This window comes from Bos javanicus, chromosome 15, assembly GCF_032452875.1.
Source record: "Bos javanicus breed banteng chromosome 15, ARS-OSU_banteng_1.0, whole genome shotgun sequence".
Taxonomy (NCBI): domain Eukaryota; kingdom Metazoa; phylum Chordata; class Mammalia; order Artiodactyla; family Bovidae; genus Bos; species Bos javanicus.
In genome coordinates this window covers 24,084,594-24,108,545 of record NC_083882.1, presented here as the reverse complement: position 1 = coordinate 24,108,545, position 23,952 = coordinate 24,084,594, and the positions used below count along the sequence as shown (strand labels likewise).

General features: G+C 47.8%; 1 protein-coding gene and 1 long non-coding RNA gene across 2 annotated transcripts in view; one reads left to right on the top strand and one right to left on the bottom strand.

Annotated features, from left to right (window-relative positions):
* Nucleotides 1-10,193: 10,193 nt before the first annotated feature.
* LOC133261749 (uncharacterized) lies at nt 10,194-11,741 on the bottom strand. The gene is made up of 3 exons (XR_009741124.1): nt 11,661-11,741; nt 11,316-11,395; nt 10,194-10,894 (listed from the first exon to the last, which is right to left on the bottom strand). It is a non-coding gene; the product is annotated as an uncharacterized LOC133261749 (long non-coding RNA).
* A 388-nt stretch (nt 11,742-12,129) lies between these two features.
* The window catches only part of DRD2 (dopamine receptor D2), a 71,028-nt gene continuing 59,205 nt past the window's right edge, over nt 12,130-23,952 (top strand). The window contains exon 1 of the mRNA XM_061440339.1: nt 12,130-12,207. The gene's annotated coding sequence lies outside the window, so the exon portion shown is untranslated. The remainder of the gene's footprint in view (nt 12,208-23,952) is intronic.

Genomic DNA, 23,952 nt, shown 5'->3' with positions numbered 1-23,952 from the left:
CACATGTACTGCCTGTCACTCCCTCCGGTTCTCCCTGCGCCAGACATCTCTAATTTATCATGATACTCTCTCCCACGGAGCACAGATGTGGCCTCGTAATCCTTCTCACCACAGCACTCCAGGCAGTAACTAAGTCAATCAGAACTGACAGGTGAGATGAAATCTCTTTGCCAGCCCTGGTGTAGATGCTCTGTGGAAACACAAGGGACCAAGCACTGGGCGTGGAGTTCGAGGGACCCAGCTTTGAATCCTGGTTCTCCCTCTTTGAATAGTCCCAGAGCCCACCTTGCCATCTGTGACATCCGAGCGCTGTGGGGATTCAACATCACCGTAGGAAGCCCAGAGCCTGCAGCAGAGTAAGCCCCAGGGAGGTGTCGTTTCCTTTTTCTGTAAACAACGACCAATGCATTCAGATTTGGATAGGAGGCAAGGATGTGTTTTCAGATCCATAGAAAATTCCCTGGAGGACACAGGCAGTGAGAGAATAGCCTGGATCCCAGGGAAGTCACGGAGACAGTCAGGGTCCCAGGGTGAGGACCCATAGTGATGAGAGTGACTGAGGTGCTCAAGAGCAGTCTCTCTAGGTTTGCAGAAAGGCTGCCAGGGAGCAGAGAGGCAAGGAAGCTACCAACTGAGGACCGACTCAGACCTCATTCTCTTCTGATTTCTTTCCAAAGATCCCAGAGTACAGTGGTCCTTCATGCAGTCCATGCAGTTCAGCTCCAGGGAACACCACAGATGGAGAAGGCTAGAGAGCAGGCTTTTAAGCTTTTCCCTTCTCCAGGAGATCTTCCCAACCTAGGGATCGAACCCAGGTCTCCCACATTGCAGGCAGATTCTTTACCAGCTGAGCCACAAGGGAAGCCCAAGAATACTGGATGTGTAGCCTATCCCTTCTCCAGCGGATCTTCCCAACCCAGTAATCGAACCAGGGTCTCCTGCATTGTAGGTGGATTCTTTACCAACTGAGCTATCAGGGAAGCCAGAAAGCAGGCTAGAAAGGGCAAATTCACATCTCCAACATGGAGACTTTTTTTTTTTTTCCTTTAAAGATGTTTTATATTTTTAAAGTCTTTATTGAAGTTGTTACAATATTGCCTCTGTTGTTTATGTTCTGCTTTTTTGGCCATGATGCATGTGGGATCTTAGCATTCTGACCAGGGATGGAACCCTCACCCCCTGCACTGGAAAGCGAAGTCTTACCCATCGGACCACTAGGGAAATCCCTGGAGATGGTTTTAAATTGAGAACTTGATCACTGCTCTGTGGTTCCTTCATTTCCTGGTTTGAGTTTAGCCTGTCTATTACCCTGTGGCTAGCAAAGAACCAAGCAGTCAAAGGAGAAGGAAGCCAAGGTAGCAGTAAAGCCCACCTGCTGTTGAAAGAGCAGGCCCCAGAAAACAGAGCCCTGCAGGCCTGGAAGGCTGGCCAGTCTGGCAGGTGGGTGTCTGGAGGACTGGGGAACAAGCAGCAGGGCACAGGGGGTCCACGTGGAGGCTCACAGATGGTCTATGCAGCTGGTTAGGCACAGTTATGAGGATGCTCAGGCTGGCTTGAGACCTCAGCAGATAAACTCAGCTCAACATTAAACAACATGAGTCGTTTTCTCTATTTCTGGCCTCATGGTAGGCACTGAGAAACTAAAGATGGGTGAAATAATCCTTCCTAGTAATTCCAATACAATGGTAAGTGTGATTAGGTAGCGGTACACATGGTGCTCTGGGGGCCCCACTGGGGACCTGCTGGAGAGAAGGATGCCTGGGGACAGAAAAGCATTCCACCAGAGGGAAGAGTCTGAGCAAACACCTGCGGATGTGAAAGCCTGTGGCACGGTTGGGCACTGCTGCAGAGGAAAGTGGGAGAGGAGGAGGGGCGAGAGGTGTGGCTGCAGGCTGCCGGGAGGCCGGAGAGGCTGTACAGCACTCGGGAGCAGACATGGAGGACCACTCTCCCTCGGAGCCCATGGGCAGCCCTTGAAGGGCTTAGCAGAGGGGCAAGGTGGTTACATCTGCCGTGGGATGGCTCTCTCTGGACTCTGAGCCAAAGTTGGATCTAGGGGTAAGTTAGGAGGCAGAGAGAGCAGTGAGGAGGCAGTTACAATGGTCCAGATGGGAGGGGACCAGGGCCTGAGCTAGATAGGTGTGCCAGCCAGAACTGGTCCCGCAGACCCCATCAGAGTTCAGCTACCAGCCCTGCGCTCACCGTACCCACCGTGGTGCTGGGAACCCTCCCTCAAAGGACTGAAGGTATAGCTGCTGCTGCCTTCTTCTTGCAGGTGGCTTTCCCCAGCTGTCTGAGTGAGCAGCAATCTCCCCTAAATCATCCTTAGGATTGTCATGGTCCCCAACAAATTATATTGCCTATACATAATTATGGGACTATTTATGAGGCTAAGGGAAACCTGAGCGGTTCTCAGGTTTCCAGCCTGAGTGGCAAAGAGGGAAGCCAATGCCCTCTAGGAAGGCTTGATGGATGCTACTGGGAGCTAGGCAGGGTGGGGAAAGATGAGGAAGGATCCCACCCCCTCACTGGAGAAGATATTCCCCAGGAGAGTCACAAGAGAGAATGGCAAGCCTGTGAAAGCAGATAGGTTTCCTCCATAATTCCTATTAAGTCAGTGGCCATCACTAAAAAACAGCAAATCCCATGTAAAGAGCCCTTCCTATGGGTCAAACATTCTTTCTCAGAAAACTCCCACATACAGGATCACATGTAATTTTCACAAAACTTTTAAAAATAAATTATTATATCCATTTTACAGATAAGAAAGTATGACTCATTCAAAGCCGCAGAGCTAGGCAGAAGCATACAACTTTGGGGCCCCTTCATGGGTGTGGTCATCTCAGTGCAGACCCGTGTAGTGAGTGTGTGATGAGAACTGGGGGAGGGAGAATCAGACAGGAAAGCTGGTTGCTTGGCTCTGTGGGAAGGTCAGGACACAGGCAAGGGAGCTCTGCTCCTAGAACCCAAGCAGACCAGGGGCTCAATCGGGCCTGGGAGACTGGTGCGGTGTCTTCTTTCTGTACTAGCCCTTTGCAGAGGAGAAGGGGCTACACCCCAAACAGGAATATGTCACACAACAGAGAGGGTCAGGTATGTCTTTAGTCTCATCATCCTCCTCACCTTTCTCCTTCTCTCTCTGCTACCTCTCACCTCTCCCTACAGTTCCCTCCCCCATTCTTCCCTTGTCTCCTTCGCTGGGACTTCAGAGTCAAGTCAACACCCAATGACCCTCTCGAAAGCCCTGATAATTAAACCCACTTGTCCAGCAACCGTCTGTCCACACTCTGGGCATCTGGACCTCTCTCCTTAGCCCCCAGCTCTCCCCATTCCTACTCCTATCAAAGCTTCCACATCCCCAGAGACTCTCAGCTACAAAGTTAGGAAGCAATGAAATAAAACAACTCACAGTAAATTGGGTACAACAGACAACTCTCCTTTAAGCCCTCAGGGGTGTCTGTTCATTAAGCCAAATGGATGACTAATTGGGGAGATTTCTTTTGATAAATATTACTGAGAGTCTGCTTGGTGCTGGGGGATGGAGCGAGGGACGCAGGGGAGCCAGGGGATTTCACTGTTTAGTCAAGAAGTAAGACAAGAACACAAATAATCATGCCATGAATGTCACAAAAAGGTGCATGAGTTTATTAAAACTGGGGAGGGGCATTATGTCTGGGTAGGGTGAGGGAGATGAGGAAAGGCCTGTGGAGCACAGCTATTAGAGCTAGGCTTTGCAAGACCAGTGGGAATCAGACATATAGATGGTAGTGGGGTGGTGGGGGGCAGTGTCAATCATTTCAGACAAAGAGAGCACTGTGGACACAGCCCTGGAGATGGGCCTGGAACATGACTCAGTGGGCAATTCCAGTGTATGAGAAAGAGGCTTCTGCTTGAAAGTAGGCAGAGAAAGGGATTTCTTTAAGTCTCATCCCCTGGCTTGTTACTGCAATGGAAGGAAAGACCCAAGATCTAGGATCCCTCTTCCTCTCTCTTCCCATGACACCCCACCCAGTCAGCTCCCTTCCTCATTGGGGGGAAGGGCCAGGGGTTATTTTGTCTCTCTCCAGTCTTTTTTTAAAAATATTTTTTCATTTATTTGGCTGCTCCAGGTCTTACTTGTGGCATGTGGGATCTAGTTCCCTGACCAGGGATCAAACAAAGGCCCCCTGCATTGGGAATGAGGAGTCTAAGCAACTGGACCCCCAGGGAAGTTCCCTTTCTCCAGTCTTATCTAAGGGCTTGCCTTGAATCACCTCCCATCAACTCAGCTCCCGAATGACTCCAAATCTGTGGGCAATCTCACCTGCCATCAGACCTGCTGGAGCCCAGATGATAGACCTGGGGGCCCTCTATGGAGCCTTAGAGCTGCACCCCCAAGCTTTCCCAATGGATCCTTTCACTCTCCCCATGAAGCTGATCCTCCCCAAATCTTTGATTTCTATTCAGTTCAGTCACTCAGTCGTGTTCAATTCTTTGTGACCCCATGGACTGCAGCACGCCAGGCTTCCCTGTCCATCACCAATTCTCAGAGCCTACTCAAACTCATGTCCATTGAATTGGTGATGCCATCCAACCATCTCATCCTCTGTCCTCCTCTTCTCCTCCTGCCTTCAATCTTTTCCAGCATAAGGGTCTTTTCTAATGAGTCAGCTCTTCACATCAGGTGGCCAAAGTATTGCAGTTTCAGCTTCAGCATCAGTCCTTTCAATGAATATTCATTTCCTTTAGGATGGACTGGTTGGATCTTCTTGCAGTCCAAAGGACTCTCAAGAGTCTTCTTCAACACCACAGTTCAAAAGCATCAATTCTTTAGCACTCAGCTTTCTTTATAGTCTAACTCTCACATCCATACATGACCACTGGAAAAACCATAGCCTTGACTACACGGCCCTTTGTTGGCAAAGTAATGTCTCTGCTTTTTAATATGCTGTCTAGGTTTGTCATAGCTTTTCTTCCAAAGAGCAAGCATCTTTTAATTTCGTGGCTGCAGTCACCATCTGCAGTGATTTTGGAGCCCCCCAAAATAAAGTCTTTCACTGTTTCCACTGTTTCCCCATCTATTTGCCATGAAGTGATGGGACCGGATGTCATGATCTTCGTTTTCTGAATGTTGAGCTTTAAGCCAACTTTTTCATCTCCTCTTTCGCTTTCATCAAGAGGCTTTTTAGTTCCTCTTCACTTTCTGCTACAAGGATGGTGTCATCTGCATATCTGAGGTTATTGTTATTTCTGCCAGCAATCTTGATTCCAGCTTGTGCTTCATCCGGCCTGGCATTTCGCATGGTGTGCTCTGCATGTAAGTTTCTGTAACTGCAATTATAGTCCCCCTCCGAGGGAGGACTCACTCCTCTGTAAGTTTACCCACTTATTCTTTAGTCGCTGTGTCTGACTCTATGCAACCCTAGGGACTGTAGCCTGCCAGGCTCCTCTGTCCATGGAATTTCCCAGGCAGGAATACTGGAATGGTTTGCCATTTCCTCCTCCAAATTACCATGCTCTCCATGCCCAATAATGACATGTACAGAACTAAATGGGTCCAATCAACTTTGCTCAAAGTTTTGCTTCATTGCAGCACGAAAACTGATTCATATACACTGAGTATTTAACCTGTCCAGGCCTTGGCTCACGTGTCTATAAAGGGAGGGGGCTGGATTAGACAGTGTTTCCTCACCTGGCTGGTGCTCAGAACCACTGGTTGAATTTTTAGAAATATTGGAACCCCTGTCCCCTGAATTCTGATCTGGTAGGTCTGATTTTGGGCTCCCATACCTGTATTTCTCTCTTAGTTTCCCCAGCATTTCTATTGCATCTAACCCAAGGACTGACGTTTGGGAAGCTCTAGGGTACCTCATCTCTGTGACTCTTCCTGACACTCACTGATTCATTCTCTGCAGAGGGGGCACCAGCAGAGATAAGACTGGAGAGAGGCAAGGGACAGATGTGGCAGATTTAATCCATTTTAACAAGATTAGAATTTATCTCAAAGGCAAGGGAAAGACTTTGCAGGGTTTTCAGCAGGGGTGACATGATCAAATTTATGTTTTAGAAACAGCCTTCTTATGCAGCGTGGAAGATGGGCTGGAGGTGGGGGACCTGAGAAAAGGCTTTGGTAATAGCTGTCTGAGATGCTCGCCGGTGGCAGCAAGGGCATGTCCAGAAAGTAGAGCGGACAGAACTGGGTTGTCTCTTGTTTCCTTTGGATCTGGGATGCGGTGGGTCATCGCTGTTCGGCTCTGCAGCCTCCTTCCAAAACTGGAGAGCCCCTCACTGTGTGGTTCTCGGTCAGCTCAACGAGAGACAAGTGCCCCAGATTTTGACTAGGTGCTGATGACTCAGAGAGGCAGAGACCACAGAGCATCCAGTCCAGAGGCCCCACAAGCAGCCACAACTTTCAGTTTCCAGAAGCACCATGACAGTGTTGGGGAAGGCCGGAGTTGGATGCCGTCTGGTGCCCTGGGTTTCCCTGCAATAACTGAATTCTTCCTGGACCACTAGGTGGGCTTGATTTTAGTTACAGATCTAACATCATCAGGCTGTTTTGTTGCTGCCTGTTTTATAAGGCTGATGTTCTCCTCTCCCTCATGATTCTGTGAGCCTTACAATATTTTCAGTGACTTCCTTTTTCGCTTAAACTGCCCAAGTTGTTTGTTTCTTGCATCCACGTTCCCTGATTGATACCCTGACTGCTTCGGAGGCAGCAAGGGCACGAGCAGCTGGGTAGGGTCCTCAGACAAGGCAAACGTGTAAAGGTGCAGGGTGTGAGAGGGAATCCCGAACGCTGCCGGTTGGCTTACAGACTATGAACACCTCTGCTTCTGAGTTGTTCACCCTGGATGAGGAAAGCTCGAATTGAGCCTTTCTTCACTATTAGAACTTTCTCTGAACTGTACCACTCCATTCAAAACCTGAGTGCTTGATTATGAGTTTGGGATTAACATATATACACTGCTATATATAAAATAGTTAACCAACAACGACCTACTATATAGCACAATGGATTATACTCAACATCTTGAAATAACCTATAATGGAAGAGAATGTAAAAAAAGAATACATGTATATATATATATATATATATATATGTACACACACACATATAATTGAATCACTTTGGTGTTCATCTGAAACTAACACAACATTGTGAATCAACTGTATTTGATAGAAATTAAACAAACAAAGCTGAGTGTTTAAATGTACAGACTGTCTGAAAACTATCACTCTTGTCCGTTCCTATGTTCTAGCAGGGGAAGCCCCTTAACCTTTCCAGTGCTCACCCCAAATCGTAATATTTTTGACATCATAGAGCTCCTGGAAGGTAGATGAATCACAGAAAGGGCTGAGGAAATCTGAGGCAGTACTGAGTGAACTTCCCTAAATACAACTTCCCAAGTTAGATATAAATTGACCACTTTCTAAATTCAGTCACTTTTCTACCTATTTAGTATCTGGTAACTTCCAAGATGTTTTATTTTGTTTTCACATATATGGTGACCTCAGTGGCTACTGAAACACAAGATTTATAGTATACATACTATATACAGTAAAATATAGATAACATATAATTTACCGTCGATGATTTTTAAGGGTACAGTTTCCTGACATCAAGTACATTCTTATTGTCACCACCATCCATCTCTAGAATGGCTTCATCTTCTGAAGCAGAAACTCTACCTTTTAAACACTAACACCCTATTCACCACTCCCTCCAGCCCCTGGCAACTGCGACTTGAAGCTCCTCCTTCTCTAGGTACCTCATAAGTGGGATCATAGCTATTTGTCCTCTGTGACTGGCTTATTTCACTTATCTTAAAGTCCTAAGTTTCATCCATCTCGGAGTGTGCGACAGGATTTCCTGCCTCTTAAGACTGGATTAATACCCCCATTGTATGTACATACTTTGTTTCATTTATCTGTTCATCTGTTCATCACCATAGACACTTGGGTTGCTTCTACCTTCTGGCTGCTGTGAATAATGCTACTATGAACACGGGTGTAAAAATAAGGCATGTATTTTTATGACCTCTGCCCATCAAGCATTAAGTAAATTTTTCATGTGAATAATTGCATTTTAATTTATCTGTTTTGTAACTCTGAAGTGTTGTATAATAGATGTTCTTAAAGTGGGTCACACCTGTATTCTTTACTGTTCCACAACAGGAGGATGCAAAGAGCATCTATAAATGTCCATTTCACACTGATGTGGAAAATCCCTGTGAGGAAATGAGTCTCTAAATGTGAACTGCACACGCAGATGTCAAAACTCTCAGGTAACTCTCTCTGCTCTCCTGTCCTGGTCAAGGAGTGTGCCCTGAACCTCGCCTTTTATAAAATCCTCTCCTTCCCACCCACCCCTCTCCTTCTCCACCCTAGCCCCCCCACCCCCCGCCCCGCCCTTCAGTCCCTTCACTAGACTATTCTGACATGGGGCCGTGGATCTCTCAGCAACATTGGTAACCAAGAACTCTCTCTCTCTCTAAGGTTTTCTGCACTTTGATAAAAATAATGAATTCTAAAAAGGACAAGTGCATTTTCTTGGTGCCCCACACCTCCTCTGATGCAGAAAGATTGCCACCTTAGCGTTCTCAGAGTCATCTGCAACTGGGATAAGTGCAAAATGACAAAAGGGAAGAGGGCCAGAAAAGAAGCATTCCCAGAGCTTGAAAGTAACGATTCCCTTTTCATCTGTGAGGTAGGTTAAGAAATCTGTAAAGTAGGTTGGACACCACAAAGAGTTGTGTGCATTTCCGTCAGCGTTTCTCTGGTTGAAGTTTTCAGCGAGAACAGAAAACAGGCAAAACGTATTGATTGAGCACCGATATGCTGGTAGTCATTCCCACTTAATTTCCATGATAACGCTGTGATAGGATCAGCATCCCAGCTTCACAAACGAGGAAGCGAAGCAGGGGCTGGGAGACATTCAGAACTTCCCCGAGAGCATGGAATGTGGCCACGAACTTGTGTGACTCCAGCAATGCAGCTTCCCTGGTCCAGCTCTGCTTCCAACCCCTCCAGTGAGCATACAGCCCTCGTCTCTTGTGGAATGATTTCCAGAAGGGGTCCTGTGACAGCCTGTGTATGTCTCTCTCTGTGGGTGCAGGGCTTGACAGAGACCAGCAAGGGACTCTCCCTTCCAAGCCCCAGCCATCCCTCCTCCCCTGGCTCAGAAGCCATTCCTGGAGCACAGAGGGAGTTCTAGGTTTTCCTTCCCGTCTGTTGGATCCATCCTTTGCTTCCTCATTACCATGGGCCAGCAAAATTTCTACCTGCCTCAACCCACCCTCTGCCCCTAATACTCATTGCTAGACATTGCTTTACCATTTTCAAGGATAAAGAGTAGAAATAAAGGTATAGGTAGCACACCAGGAACTACTTCCTGACTCTGAGGTTCTGGAACATATGGAAACTCAAGGAGGCTCCTGTGGCCCCCTTACCAGGAAAGCTATAAGGAAAAGGGCCACCCTGCCCCCGCCCAGCCTACTTGGACTGGGGACAGTTCTGCCTGGAAGGGAGGGGAGGGACCCCATGACCTCCAGAGGGCCCTGCCAGTCCAGGAAGCCTGAGTCTCCGGTACAGCCTCCTGCTTGGCCACAGATGTTCCCTGTCATCAATCATTGAGGGCATCTGTTTGCTGTGCCGCTTGTTTAAAGAGCGAGGCGTTTGCTAATTGAAAACTAAAAGATCCATCCGTCTCACTCAGAGCCAGCATGAAATCCACTCAGCCATGCAAGATCAGGGTGGAAAAGGCAGCACAGAGCTACCGCTAACGTATCTTCAGGTTGGCGCACCCCACGGAAGTCATCTCCTGTTTCCTGAGCAAGCCTGGCTCCCCTCCTCACCTCGAAGCAGCCAGGGGCTGCCCATGCTACTGTTTATCTAATACTTCCTCATCTATTATCCCCAGTGTAGTCCAGAGAGAAAGGTATTTTTAGCCCCAATTTATAGATGGGGGATCTGAGGCTTAGAGAGATTAAACTATTTATCCAAGGTCACACAACTGGTAGGTGACAGAAGCAGGACATCAATCCAGGTCTTCTGACTGGTCAGGAGAGGAGTGGCCTGTCCACTGAGTGACTGTGTCCCTCAGTCGATGTACAGGTGCTGAGCTGGGAGGCACCAATTGCTTCCTTAAGTGGATTTTAAACCTTGGGAAGAGTGATGTGAGGCTATGCAAGGCAGAACCCTGAGATTTCAACTATGTCTGCAATGTTTTATTGCTTTAAAAGCAAATATGGCAAAACGTTAGGATTCCTGATTGTTATAATATCTCGCCATCAAGCCTGCAGGGAGACAGGAATGGTCCAGATCCACGTAGAGTGCCAAAGCCATAGAGTAGGGGAAGAGACATGTCACGCCCACTGACATCTCCTTCCGTTCCTCCAGTTTGCCTCCAGAGATGGTAGATGTGCTGGTCTGAGCCCCCAGAGATGGGGGACTGATCCAGAGCTGGATCTCCATGGCATCTGGAAGGGATTCCATTTCTCTGTACCTCTGTTCTTTCTTGCAGAGTGGTAAGAGTGGGATTTAGATGAATGCTAATTTGTTTTTCCAGCTCTAACTTTTGATAATTGTCTGTGTCATTGAAGGGAATGCTGAGTCAAATTTAACCTTTAGGGCCTAGAGCCTCAAAGTCCTGGAGCGGCTTGATTCCAGCCACAATGGACTGACTCCCTGATATATAGGTCTAACTCTGTCCTTGTTGTTCCCCTCTGCCTGGAACACCGCCTCTCCCCAGGGAACTGGTATTTGCTTCAATGCCTAGCTCCTGTCAGGCTTCCCTTTTTGTTTGTTCCATAGCACCGGTTTAAGCCGCAGGCATGTTGGCTTAAACTGGCAGGAGGTGACAGCAGGAGCCTGGTTTCATTCCTCTTTGTGACCCTTGAATCGGACACAGAGCCTGGCAAAGGAAGGACAGTCAGTAACTACAGCTAACCCTTGAACACAGTTGGGGCTAGGGGTGCTAACCCTCAAAAATCAGCATTTAATATACAGTCCATCCTCCTTACCCACCTTCTACATGAGTGGTTTGACCCAAACCCAGATAATGTAGGTGGTTTAGTCTCTAAGTCATGACTGACTCTTGTGACCCCATGGACTGTAGCCCATCAGGCTCCTCTGTCCATGTAGTAGTGTATTATTTACTGTTGAAAAATATCTCATTTTTGACCTGTGATGTTCAAGGGCCAGTTCCTTAAAGTAAAGGGAAGGGGGAAAGGTGGGGGGAAGGCGGTTCCTCTGCAGGCAAAGACCAGCGGCCGAGGACCAGCAGCAGGGCAGCCCTCGCCACCATCTCCCTTCCTCTCACTCCAACCCCTTACTGCTTCTGGAATGAAAGGTGAGCTGGAATCTCTGGGCCTCCTCTTGAACTTTCTCAAGTCAGCTCCAAGCAGGCTTTCCCCTGAAAATGAGTTAAGCAACGAAGCTTAGCACAGCTCTGTCCACAGCTTTGAAGAGGTCCTGGATCTCTCCTTCGATTCCCTGGATGGGAGGTGCCTCCCCCAACCCTCGTCCTCTGACTCCTCAAAGGAGGGAAGAGACAGGCGACAACACCTGTCCCTGCCGCTGGTCATTTACAGATTGTTACTTTGGGGGTGTGGTGGGACGGCTCAGTTCCTGCCTGGGCTCCATCTGCCTCAAAAGTCAAGGATGGCGGCAATCCCCACCTGCTAGCGCCTCGGGTGTTGCGGGCACTAGAGGCTCGCTTACCAACGCGCAGGGGGGAGGGGCGGGAGGGGCGGGGCCTGTCCCGGGGCGTGGCCTGTCCAGGGGGCGTGGCCTGTCCCAGGGGCGGGGCTCGAGGCGCCCCGTGGTCCAGGCGGCCCCGCCCCGCCCACCCGCGCTCCCCGCGCTCTCCGCGCTGGAGCGCCGCGGAGCTGTCCAGCTTTGCAGTGCCGGAGCCGGCCGCCTGCCCCGTGCACCGCGCCGCCTCCGCGCCAGGTCTCTGCGCCGCTCGCCCGCCCAGCGCCCGGCCGGCCCCGCCCCACCCCGCCCCGCCGCGGCCCGTCCACTGCTCCCCGCGGGCCGAAGCCGGCCAAGCGGCTGCCCGCCGGGGCTCTGAACGGCGCGGCGGGGCCGGGAGCCAGGGACCCGCCGAGGAGAGCGGCGGCCCCGGACAGCTGCCGGAGGGGCGGCCGCGCGTGGATGCGGCGGGAGCCGGAAGCCTCGTGCAGCCGGCGCCGTCTCTGCCCCCGGGCGCCCTATGGCTTGAAGGTAAGCGCCAATAGGGTGCAGGACAGGCGGCCCGGGCCCAGGCAGGGTCAGTGGGAGAGGAGGAGGGAGCTCGAAGGGCGGAGCGGCTGGGATCAGAAGTTTGTCCTGCCACTCTGGCGCTCGTCTGCCCGGGGACCGACCTGCCCTGATCTTCCCGAACTCTCCGTCCGGCCGCTTCCCCGGGGGCGAAGGGAACGTCGGCGGCTGTCCCCTCTCCCACACTCTGGGCATCCTTCGCGCCGCCCGGGTGCGAATCCTCGCTCCGGACACGGGCGGGCAGTGCCGTGCAGCCTCCGGCGGAGCGCCGACAGCGAGCCCCGCGGCCCGCGGCTTCGCAGGGCGGCCGGCTCCCGGACCATCTCGGGAGGTCACTTTTCGCCCGGCACCAAAGCTGGGGGCCCCCCGTGCGCGCGGCCAGAGTTCCGATCGCCCTGGAGGGAAAAGGGTTGTTCTTGGCAACTCTGCATTTGTGCGACCTGGAGACTTCATTTTCTAAGGACCGAAGCCAGGGGTGAGGGAGAGGCTGGTTCTAACTAATTGCTCTCATGGCTAATATGCCGCTGTCCTTGGTTCTGAATTTACGTTCTTGGCCGTCTCTCCGTTTGCGATTCAGTTGAGGAAGGAGGTTGGGGTTTCAGACCCATCTCAACCTGGGAATGGGGGTGACGATAGGCGCAGAGGCAAAGAGTGACTCTTCTACTTTGGAATGGACCAAAAGCCCCGGTAGGGTGGTGTACAGAAACAAGAGGCAGCTGTAAGCGCCAGACAGAGCGCGTGTCCATCCCTGGCTGCCGCCCTTAGCCTATGAGCCGTTCCTCTTGAAGAGCAGAGGTAAGAGGGTGCCTGTGCGTCTGCACGGCAGGCTTCGTCATGGACACAAGTCACAGCACCGCGGCTCCGTAGGGACAGGTCCTTTCTCTCAGCCACAGGGAAGCTATCTGAGTGAATGAGTCATACTGTCCGCCCCCCAGCACCCCATACTTTTTGTCCTGGGGGATCCTGAGGCTGGTGAGGTGCAAGACACTTTGTGGATCCCTCTCTAGTTCCTTCGTCAGATCCAACTATTTCTGGATTTTGACCAGGCTACAAACCTTTCAGGCTAATTCTTTCTCCTCCCCAGGACGGCATGAACAGTGATTCTTACCCCATTGGATGCAAATACTCTGCTTACCCCTGATTCATCCTGTGGCATAAGGACCACTTGAAAAAGAAATCATTTTTTTGTTTCATTTTTCTCCCTGTTGCTGCTATTTAATGAGGGTGGACAGAAAGAGAGGCTTGTGGTGCATGTGACCAATTGCAAGAGAGTTAGTGAGCTGATTCATTGTGTCCCAGTCCCCTGCCTTTGACTTGTCTGCTTAGTATTCAGGATTCCTGATATATTTGACTGGGAGGGGGCTGCTGATGCCAGCTCTGAAATTAGACATCTGGTGGGGAAGACATTTGACAGGGTTAGACTGAGAGCCAAGTGAGGGCCACCATGGTTCCAGCCTTGGTATCTTGAAGAACATTCTGAGTTCCTTCCATCTTACCTATACATCCTGGGGTGAGGTGGGGGGAGGAAGGTGCCTGAAACATGGGAGATTCTGAATTATTACAGAGGTCTGGGATAGCATTTCTCTAAGGGCTGAGTTTTGTTTTAATAAACTCTGTATCTGAATCACCAGAGAAGCTAGTTTAAAATGCATGATTTTGTTTCTTATCTGAAGAACTGCCGAATGAGAGTCTCAAGCAGAGGCCCAGGAATGTATATTTTAACAATATTTCTGGGTGATTCATATGTACACTGGGTTAAGAAATCATCTCTCATACAAGTTATTACTTCCTTAACGAGAGAGAACATGATTAAGGTCTTGAGTCAACACCCTTGCCTTCTGCAGTTACACGTGTTAAATTCTTCGGATGTGGGACTGTGGATGAACCAACCTCCTGGTTCAGTCCCTTCGCTGTGATAGAGGATGCAGCCCAGTCTCCTCCCACAGGATCTGCCTGGGCCTCCCTTTTTTTCTAAAACAGATTTTTGGTCTCTCTAGGAATCACCAATATGGTTTTACATTGACCTGTGTAAATACTGAGTCTCCTCTGGGGGCCAACCCAGTGTGTTTTCCCTCCCCTCCCCTTCTAGGGGAATCATCATCTTTCAGTATGCTTATGCCATGATCTGCTAACCCAACTGCTCCTGAAATGCCAAGGAGTGATTAGTTCAGCTTAGTAGCACACCATGTTCCCCAAGGCTGGTAGCCACATGTGCCCTATTGGCAGTGACATATTGACTGCATCGATTTGGTTCTTGTGCTCTATAAAAGCTGGGAAGCTTGTAGGGGCGAATAAGGCCAGTGATAAGGCTTGTGGGCTAGTCAGTTTTTTTTCTTCACCTGCAAGGTTGAATTATTTCAGTCTAGAATGTGCAGTGATGTAGGAGAATCTGAACTTGAAAGAAAGCCTGTTTTTTCCCCTCCTACCAGTGGAAACAAAGGGAGCTCAGGATCTCATAAGAATTTGGCCTCACACGTACCTTGGGCTGACCTGCTGAAGCTAGACTGGTCTAAGGCCCCTGTTCTCTGTATAAACATGTATCGGGGAAAGGCTTGTGGACTCGGTCTGGAGGGAGCTGTCTCCATCTTCCCCGCATGTGGAAGTTGTGTTTCGGTGTTGAGGAAGAAGCTATGAAGATAGCACAGGTGATGTGTGTGGTGGGGGTGGGGGGCAGAGGGTGATGAGACTTTCTTGAGCCAATCCTTCCCCTTCCAGTGACTCACACGTTCACACCTGCCACCCTTTATTTCTCCCTCCCATGTGGTGTAATATCCAGAAATCTCCAACAGTGAAGGCTGAGGAGGGGAGAGGAGAATCAAAGTTGATTTACAATGCTGGGACCCCAAGCTATATCTCCAGCATCTCCCAGAATCAGGTCGTGTATCACACATCACAGCAGCCTAAGATATGAGGGCTTGAAAAGAACAGAATGACTGCCCAGTCGGTTCCATTTCCCCTCAGACATAGTTACCAGGACTTTAAATTCCTTAGATTATTTGGACTTCCTCAGAAGTCATTCTGGATGTTCCTGACTCCAAACACGACAGCTTTTTCTTTAGTCCGGAAATATGGTTTCTGTCTTCTGTTAGGAAAGTTCTCCAAAAATTGAGTGGTGCAGACTTATAGAAAGAACTTACGGTTGCTGGGAGGAAGGGATAGTTATGGAATTTGGGATGGACATGGACACACTGCCGTATTTAAAATAGATAACCAACAAAGAGCTAATGTATAGCACAGGGAACTCAGCTCAAGGTTATGTGGCAGCCTGGATGGGAGGGGAACTGGGGGGAGAATGGATGCATGTATATATGTGGCTGAGTCCCTTCAGCTGTCCACCTGAAACTGAAGCTATTGCAACATTGTTAATCAGCTACACCCCAATACAAAATTAAAAGTTTAAAAAAATAAAATAAAGTAGGAGATCAACTTTAAACATATAGCCTATAAATAAATTTCTTTAAAAAAAAAAAAGAGTGGTGTAAACTTTGCAGTTCCAGTGTACCAGGATTGAGCTTGGCAATCAAAGCTTCTCTGTCTTATCAGGAGCTCTGCTAGCAGGAGATCATCCTGCGTTTAGGAAGTACTTGGAAACCACAGGCAGCAGGAAGGGCTCGACTTCCCAGTAGGCATCCTCCCCTGTGTGCAGCCTCTCACTTAGATGACCCCCAGTGTCATATTCCTTCCTTTCACCCCCCAGTAGGGCCTCTTACGGCCCTGGGAAGACTCCAGCATTTGCTTTGGGATTCTGTATGAGCTCTCCAGGTTACTAAATAGAGCCACTAAGCAAGTTGCTTATTTACCAGTTCTGGGTGGTAGACTGATATTATCTCCAGTCTATTTAATTATTGCAGCAGTGTTGGAATCTGATGTTAATATACCGCTGCCTCTAACCTGTCCCCATCACCAATGTAATGGAAGATTTCTTTCTTGTTGTTATTTTGTTAAACAATAGAATCATATTATCTAAATGCATAGGCTTGGAAAATAGCTTGATTATAGTGTCAGTACATGTGGGTGGAGGAGAAAAACTCCACGATTCAGCTACTTGGTTTGTTCGTGTTTGGGTCCAGAGAAAGGAGAGAAATTTGCCCTTCCGGTCTTGTACATTTCCCCTCTTCTTCTCCCTTTCAATCTGATGAATGAGGTAAATCAACACCCTTGGCAGGTGTGAAGCCCCCTGGGAGGGTGCAGCCTCCTCTTTCCCTAGGAGACCTGGGACTGTGTCTCTAAAGGAGCAGAGGCCCCTGCTGGCTTCAGAGAACAGGAAGGAGCCAGAGATGATGCCCTCGGGCCTGGGGACTCCCCCATCCCAGGGATGGAAAAGGCTGTGTCCACGCAGGGTCCCAAACTCAGAGCCCTGGAAACCATGGGGGCCTCTGAGAATGTGGAGCCAGTGTCATAGATGTGGGAGCTGAGGAGAAGTGAACTCTTGAGGGCCCTTGGAAGCAGTTGATGTTCAATATGCATGTGTAAGGCATCAGTGTGGCACAGATGGGCAATTTGTCATAATCTGATGGCACCTGCGAGGATTTGCACTTTTTCTAGGAACAGACAGGGGAAATTCTTTACTGTCTCCAGTGATGGGGGAGGGAAAGAAGGGAGGACCCCCTGGCTTTCCCTGGAGCCCTCTGAGTGATATCAGCGTGTTCCCAGACAGAGGATGGTTAAGTGAAGTCAGATAGACTCGGCCCCAAGGGGCCTTGTCGATAAGCCCGCAGTCAGCCCGGGCAGACCCAGCTTCCAGGGCGCTGAGGCTCAGCACACAGAATGGCAGCCACAGTCCCCAAGGACATTCCCCCACAGATGTCTGGGAGCCAAAGTGAGTCGTGGGGCCCGTGCATTTGTCACTGGGCTCCTTCAGAACGTGCCTCATTTGCACCCCCACGTTGCTGTTATTGTTTAGAGTCTAAGTGGCCCAGCAGGGGAAAGGCATTAGAAATGAAATTATTTTTGTTACATGCTGTATAATTGCCTCCTCTCCTTTCTATTACCCCAGGCAGCAACATCACTAGCAATTCCCCGGGAACCTTTGGTCTGGGAAAGTGGCTTACTCACAGGCTTCCTTAGAAGGGCTGCTCTGAACAAGTGACCCCACTTACCAGTCCCTCTGTCACTGACCTAATCATCATAACAGCCATCATTTGTCACGCATTTGCTCTGTGCAGGACCCTGTGCTGCACACGTGACATTTTTATTTCAACTCCCATTCTTACGACAACTCTAGGAAACAGGCACTATTATTATCCCCATTTTACAGAAGAAGTGTGGACTTAGAGAGGTAGATAGCTTGCACAAGGTCATGGCTAATAAGGGGATTCAAAGCCAGATCGTCTGATGCTAAAACAGTGCTTCTCTCTGACCTATGTAAGGGGCATACAGAATGAGGGAAGAGAATATGGATAAGAAGGCATTTTCTTTGATAAACTGAAGTGACTGTGACCTTTGCATATGAAGGCAGGAAAGGAGGAGATAGCAGAGGGGGAAGAAAGGATGAAATAACTTCTTGGGATTCTGAAAGCCGAGGACCATCTAGGAAGTAGTTTGGCAACTGGATCTAGGAGTTTTTTGGATGAAATGCACTGGGAATGAACCTCAGCAAGTCCTGGGGGCAGAGGTGGGGGAGGTGGGAGCAGGAGGAGGCCTGGGAGTGGAGGAGCAGGAGTGTATGGACTGATACAAGCTTTCCTGAAAAACACTGATAATATCACCTCCTGTGTCACACCTCTCCAAGGTGAACTGAACTGTCCAAACGGTAAAACCCAGACTTCTTCCAACCTTTAGGCCTTTGGTGTTGCTTTCTTATTATCACGGGATGAAAACTTGTTATATCTCCAAGACTAAACTCCTAGATTTTCCAGAGGCAGCGGGGGAGTGGTGGGGGGGAGTAGCATGACCTGGGACCCTGCACAGATGCAGGAGGAACTCACGGGAGCTTGGTTGGCGGTCAGTGCTTTCTGTTGGACAGAGGCAGTAGAGGCCCAGGAGCCCTGCGCAGGATGCTTGACCACATTGATTTCTTCAGGAATAAAATCAAGGGATTGAAATTCAGCAGCACAGAAGGCTCCACTGAAGTGATGAGATCATGGTGTTCACTCCGTAATGAGCTGGAAGACTTCTAGACCACCGTGTTGAATCTCCCCATGAATTCTGTGAATGATACTCACCAGCATTGGTTTCCTTTCTTAAAGCCTTTAAAAACAGTATAGTGTGGTGGTTACAGCTGTGGGCTCTGGGGTAAGCCTGCCAGAATTCGAATCCTGACTGTAAATACTGAACTGAACTGATGTTACCTTAAACAAGTTGGTTAGCCTCTATCATCTTGAGTTTCTCATCTATAAGTGGGTATATTAATACTGACTTCATTGGGTTGTGGTGATTGATTAAGGCATTTAGATGTAAGACATTTGGGAGTCCCTGACAAAAAGAAACACTCTATAAATGTTAACTCCAATGACTGTTAGTTATTATTAAGAAACTTCAGGAGGAACATTTTCAGCTGTTTTTCTTCTGCATGAATTCAGCCTCTGATTTTACATGTCTGAAATTAAGCATGTTTTTAGAACTTTCACAGAATTCAAGCTTACATTTCTTTCTTCCATTCTATTTATCTGCACCACAATTCTTTGGCACTTGCCTGTCGAAAGCTCTTACTCATCTTGAGCGAGAGGGGTTCAAGTTGCTTGTCATCCCTTTGAATTAGGTTCCGCTGAGCTCCCATCTTACCACGCACAAGCCAGGAGGAGGCGTTGGTCTTCATGGTGATGCTTTGGCACAGCCTCAGTTTTCTTCCTGGCTTCTCAGGCCCTTCATCTGCCTCCTCCTCCTCCTCTGATTGAAGTCTTCTTGACTGTCATTGTCATATGGTGTGGGGCACTCTGGCACAGACCACTTTTTATTAAACATGAAAAACAAAGAGAATATATTGGTGCCCAAGGACAAGGAGATTTTTCTTTTTCTAAGATCTCCGAAGCTGGTGGAAATGCACACTGTCCATCTTTTGGAGTCATTAATGGCAGTGAAAGGAGAAGGCAATGGCAGCCCACTCCAGTACTCTTGCCTGGAAAATCCCATGGACAGAGGAGCCCGGTGGGCTGCAGTCCATGGGGTCGCTAAGAGTCGGACACAGCTGAGCGACTTCACTTTTCACTTTGATGCATTGGAGAAGGAAATGGCAACCCACTCCAGTGTTCTTGCCTGGAGAATCCCAGGGACGGGGGATCCTGGTGGGCTGCCATCTATGGGGTCGCACAGAGTTGAACACGACTGACGCGACTTAGCAGCAGCAGCAATGGCAGTGAAAGGTTGTTGCTGAATCACACAAAGACAGGGGGATTCTTGGCCTCCAGAGGAGAAGAATTCAATCCGAGGTCAGAGACGAGGCTTGATCGCTCAGAGCTTTTGTGTAATAAAGTTTTATTAAAGTATAAAGGAGATAGAGAAAGCTTCTGACATAGACATCAGAAGGGGGTAGAAAGAGTACCCACTTGCTAGTGTTAGCAATGGAGTTATATACTCTCCAATGAATCCAAAGAATGTCTGGAGGTTGTAAAGACTTCATCAGACCTACTCCCATAATTTACATTTTAAGATAACAGGATTAGCCAGAAGGTTTAATCCAGAGACTGTCCTCAGGCAGGATATAATTCTAAGGAATGTAGAGGAAAAAAAGTTTGTCCTTTCTTCCTCCTTGAGAATTCCAGACCCCTAGATTTCTTATCAACCTGCCTAGGAAGTGACTCTCTCAGCAGGAGCAAATGCTACCCATTTTTTTTTAGATGAAGTATGGGACCTGCCTGAGAGAGGAGGATGGAACATGATAGCTGCAGCCTTAAGAGTCTCCAATCATGAAAGAAACATCCTCTTTGGGGCTTTTTCTTTTCTCATGAAGCCTTCCTTGGGCAGGACTCTTTCTTAATTGACACATATACTTCTGGCCAATTAGAAAGGCTTATGGTAGGAGATTTCTGAGGCCACACTGGTATTCTGTTCCCTGATCGTCTTCCTTAGGCCATGTGGTCGCTCTTTTCTTACACTCTGGGCTCCCTCTCCTCTTTCATTTATTAATGGCAGGATCAACAAGAGAAATGTGTTGGCAAGCAGAAGCCAGCATCCAGGGTCCCAGGTGGAAGAAGTCAGGCACCCTAAAATGGATCCATGTTTCCATATATTGCCTTGAGCACTGTGTACAGCGGAAGGCCTGGAGTTGCTGTTGATGACTCGTAGCACAAACTCTGCCCTCTGGCCAGTCATCTCTGGTGAGCCAAAGGGGGTGGCGAGAGATGATGACCGCTTTCCATAGACCATGATGCTGCCACACATTCTGCATTCTTCCTGAGTTTCATTCTGTGGTAACCAGCCTCCAAGATGACCCTCAATACTCCCTGCTTTCTGGTATTCATGTTATTTTGTAATCTTCTCTAACATTAAGTAGGGCAGACCTGTGTAGCAATAGAATAATACATCAATGACAGATTGTGACTTCTGAGGATAGATCATAAAACATATAATGATTTCCACCTTCTTCTGCTTTTGGATCACTCATTCTAGGGAAAGTTGGCTGCCATGTCATCAGGATGTTCAAGCAGCTCTGTGGAAGGGTCTACGTGGTAAGGGACTGAAGCCTCCTGCCAACAGCCATGTGAATGAACCATCTTGGAAGCCCATCTTCCCTCCCCAGACAAGCCTTCAAATGATCATGGCCACTGCCAAGGTCTTAACCACGACCTTTTGAAAGACCCTGAGCCAGAACCACCTGACTGAGCTGCCTGAATTCCTGACCCACAGGAGCTATGAGATAATAAATTTTTGTTGTTTTAAATTGCTAGGATTTAGAGTAATTTACTATACCTAGTAGAAAACTAATGCACACTCTGAAATATTCAGACTTTTATTCTACAATGACATGGAGTCTCTTTGCTCAGTTGTGTCTGACTCTTTGTGACCTCATAAATTGTAGCCCGCCAGACTCCTCTGTCCATGGGGTTCTCCAGGCAAGAATACTGGAGTGGGTTGCCATTTCCTTCTTCAGGGGATCTACCCAACTCAGGGATCAAACCTAGGTCTCCCACATTGCAGGTGAATTCTTTGCCTTCTGAGTCAGCAGGAAAACCCTTTAAATTGCTAGGATTTGGAATAATTTATTATTCATGGTAGGAAACTATTGGAAATTATTCAAACTTGGAAGTTATTCACACTTAGAAATTATTCAAACTTTTCTTATACAATGACATGGAGTCTCTTCATTCTCCATGTATAAAGATGGATTCCTCTTATTGGATTAAAACTGCCTCTGTGAGTTTTAAGTTGTGCTCTCTGGTTTGTTATTTTAGGATTCTAAATCACTCATGCTTCACACATTGTGGTCATGAACTTCTCAGCCACCATCTTCCCAAGACCAGGTTGCTGATTTCTGTATTCTGCCTTCCTGTACCCAATCTTGCAAGAATGTCTTCTGATGTGGCAGCCATTCAACATACATTTCACTTTTCATTCTTTCATTGAGCAGAAATCATTGAGAAGCTACTCTATACTAGGTACTCATTTTGGTTGCAAATACACCAATGAAGAAACAAAGATCCCTGCCCACATTTTGGTGGGAGGAGAAAAATGATAAACAATAAGTATAAAGAGTGAATTCATAAATGTGTTAGAAGGCAATAAGTACTTGGAAAAAGACAAAATTAATTAGGGTTAGGTGATGTGGAGTGCTGAAGGGTGGGAGGAAAGGAAGGTTTGCATTATTAAATAGGTGGTCAGGATGGACATCATCGAGAAAGTGACATGTGAAAAATGACAAAGGACATAGGAAAGTGAACTACGTATATATCAGAAGGAAGAGCATTCAAGGCAGAGAGATTCTACAGTCTACATGAATTTTTAAGCATTTTAAGTAATTGTCTTATTCCCTAAAGAGCAACGGTAATGATAAGCTGCATTTGGAACTCCATTTTCATTTTTAAAACCCATGAGACAATAGTAATCTCTCTCATTTGTAACTCACTTTCTCATATTGTTGTTGTTCAGTCACTAAGTCATATCTAGCTCTTTGTGGCTGCATGGACTGCAGCATGCCAAGCTTTCCTGTCCTTCACTATCTCCCAAAGCTTGCTCAAATTCATGTCCATTGAGCTGGTGATGCTATCTAATCATCTCATCCTCTGCCACCCTCTTCTCCTTTTGCCTTCAATCTTTCCCAGCATCAGGATAATTTCTAATCAGTTGGCCCTTCGTATCAGGTGGCCAAAGTATTGAAGCTTCAGCTTCAGCAACAATCCTTCCAATGAATATTCAGGGTTGCTTTCCTTTATAATTGACTGGTTTAATCTCCTTGCAGTCCAAGAGATTCTCAAGAGTCTTCTCCAGCACTACTTTCACAGTCATTAACCTTACTGATCTTTGCAAACCACTGAGATAGCTATTATGACCCCCATTTTGCAGATATGGACACTGAAGCTCAGAGAGGTTAAGTGAAACTTGCTCAGACTTGCACAGCTAGGGGGTATTGGAGTTACTGCTTTCAATTCAGTTCAGTCGCTCAGTTGTGTCTGACTCATTGCAACCCATGGGCTGCAGCACACCAGGCTTTCCTGTCTTTCACCATCTCCTGGAGCTTGCTGAAACTCATGTCCACTGAGTCGGTGATGCCATCCAACCATCTCATCCTCTGTCCTCTCCTCCTTCTGCCTTCAATCTTTCCCAGCATCAGGGTCTTTTCTAGTGACTCCACTCTTCACATTAGGTGGCCAAAGTACTGGAGCTTCAGCTTCAGCATCAGTCCTTCAATGAATATTCAGGACTGATTTCCTTTAGGATTGACTGGTTTGATCTCCTTGTAGTCCAAGGGACTCTCCAACACCCCAATTCAAAAGCATCCATTCTTTGGTGCTCAGCTTTCTGTCTGGTCCAACTCTCACATTCATGCATGACTACTGGAAATACTATAGTTTTGACTAGATGGACCTTTGTTGGCAAAGTAGTGTCTCTACTTTTGTAGAGCTTTTCTTCCAAGGACCAAGTTTGGCATAGCTTTTCTTCCAAGGACCAAGTGTCTTTTAATAGCTTTTCTTCCAAGGACCAAGTGTCTTTTAATTTCATGGCTGCAGTCACCATCTGTAGTGATTTTTGACCCAGGAAAATAAAGTCTGTCATTGTTTCCATTGTTTCCCCATCTATTTGCCATGAAGTGATGGGAATGGATGCCATAATCTTAGTTTTCTGAATGCTGAGTTTTAAGTCAGCTTTTTCACGCTCCTCTTTCACTTTCATCAAGAGACTCTTCAGTTCGTCTTCACTTTCTGCCATAAGGGTGGTATCATCTGCATATCTGAGGTTATTGATATTTCTCCCTGCAGTCTTGATTCCAGCTTGTGCTTCATCCAGCCTGGCATTTCACATGATGTGCTCTGCATGTAAGTTAAATAAGCAGGGTAACAATATACAGCCTTGAAATACTCCCTTCCCAATTTGGAACCAGTCATTGTTCCATGTCCGGTTCTAACTGTTGCTTCTTGACCTGCATACAGATTTCTCAGGAGACAGGTGTTCCCATCTCTTGAAGAATTTCCACAGTTTGTTGTGATCCACACAGTCAAAGGCTTTAGCATAGTCAGTGAAGTACAATTAGATGTTTTTCTGGAATTCTCTTGCTTTTTTTAATGATCCAATGGATGTTGGCAATTTAATCTCTGGTTCCTCTGCCTTTTCTAAAAC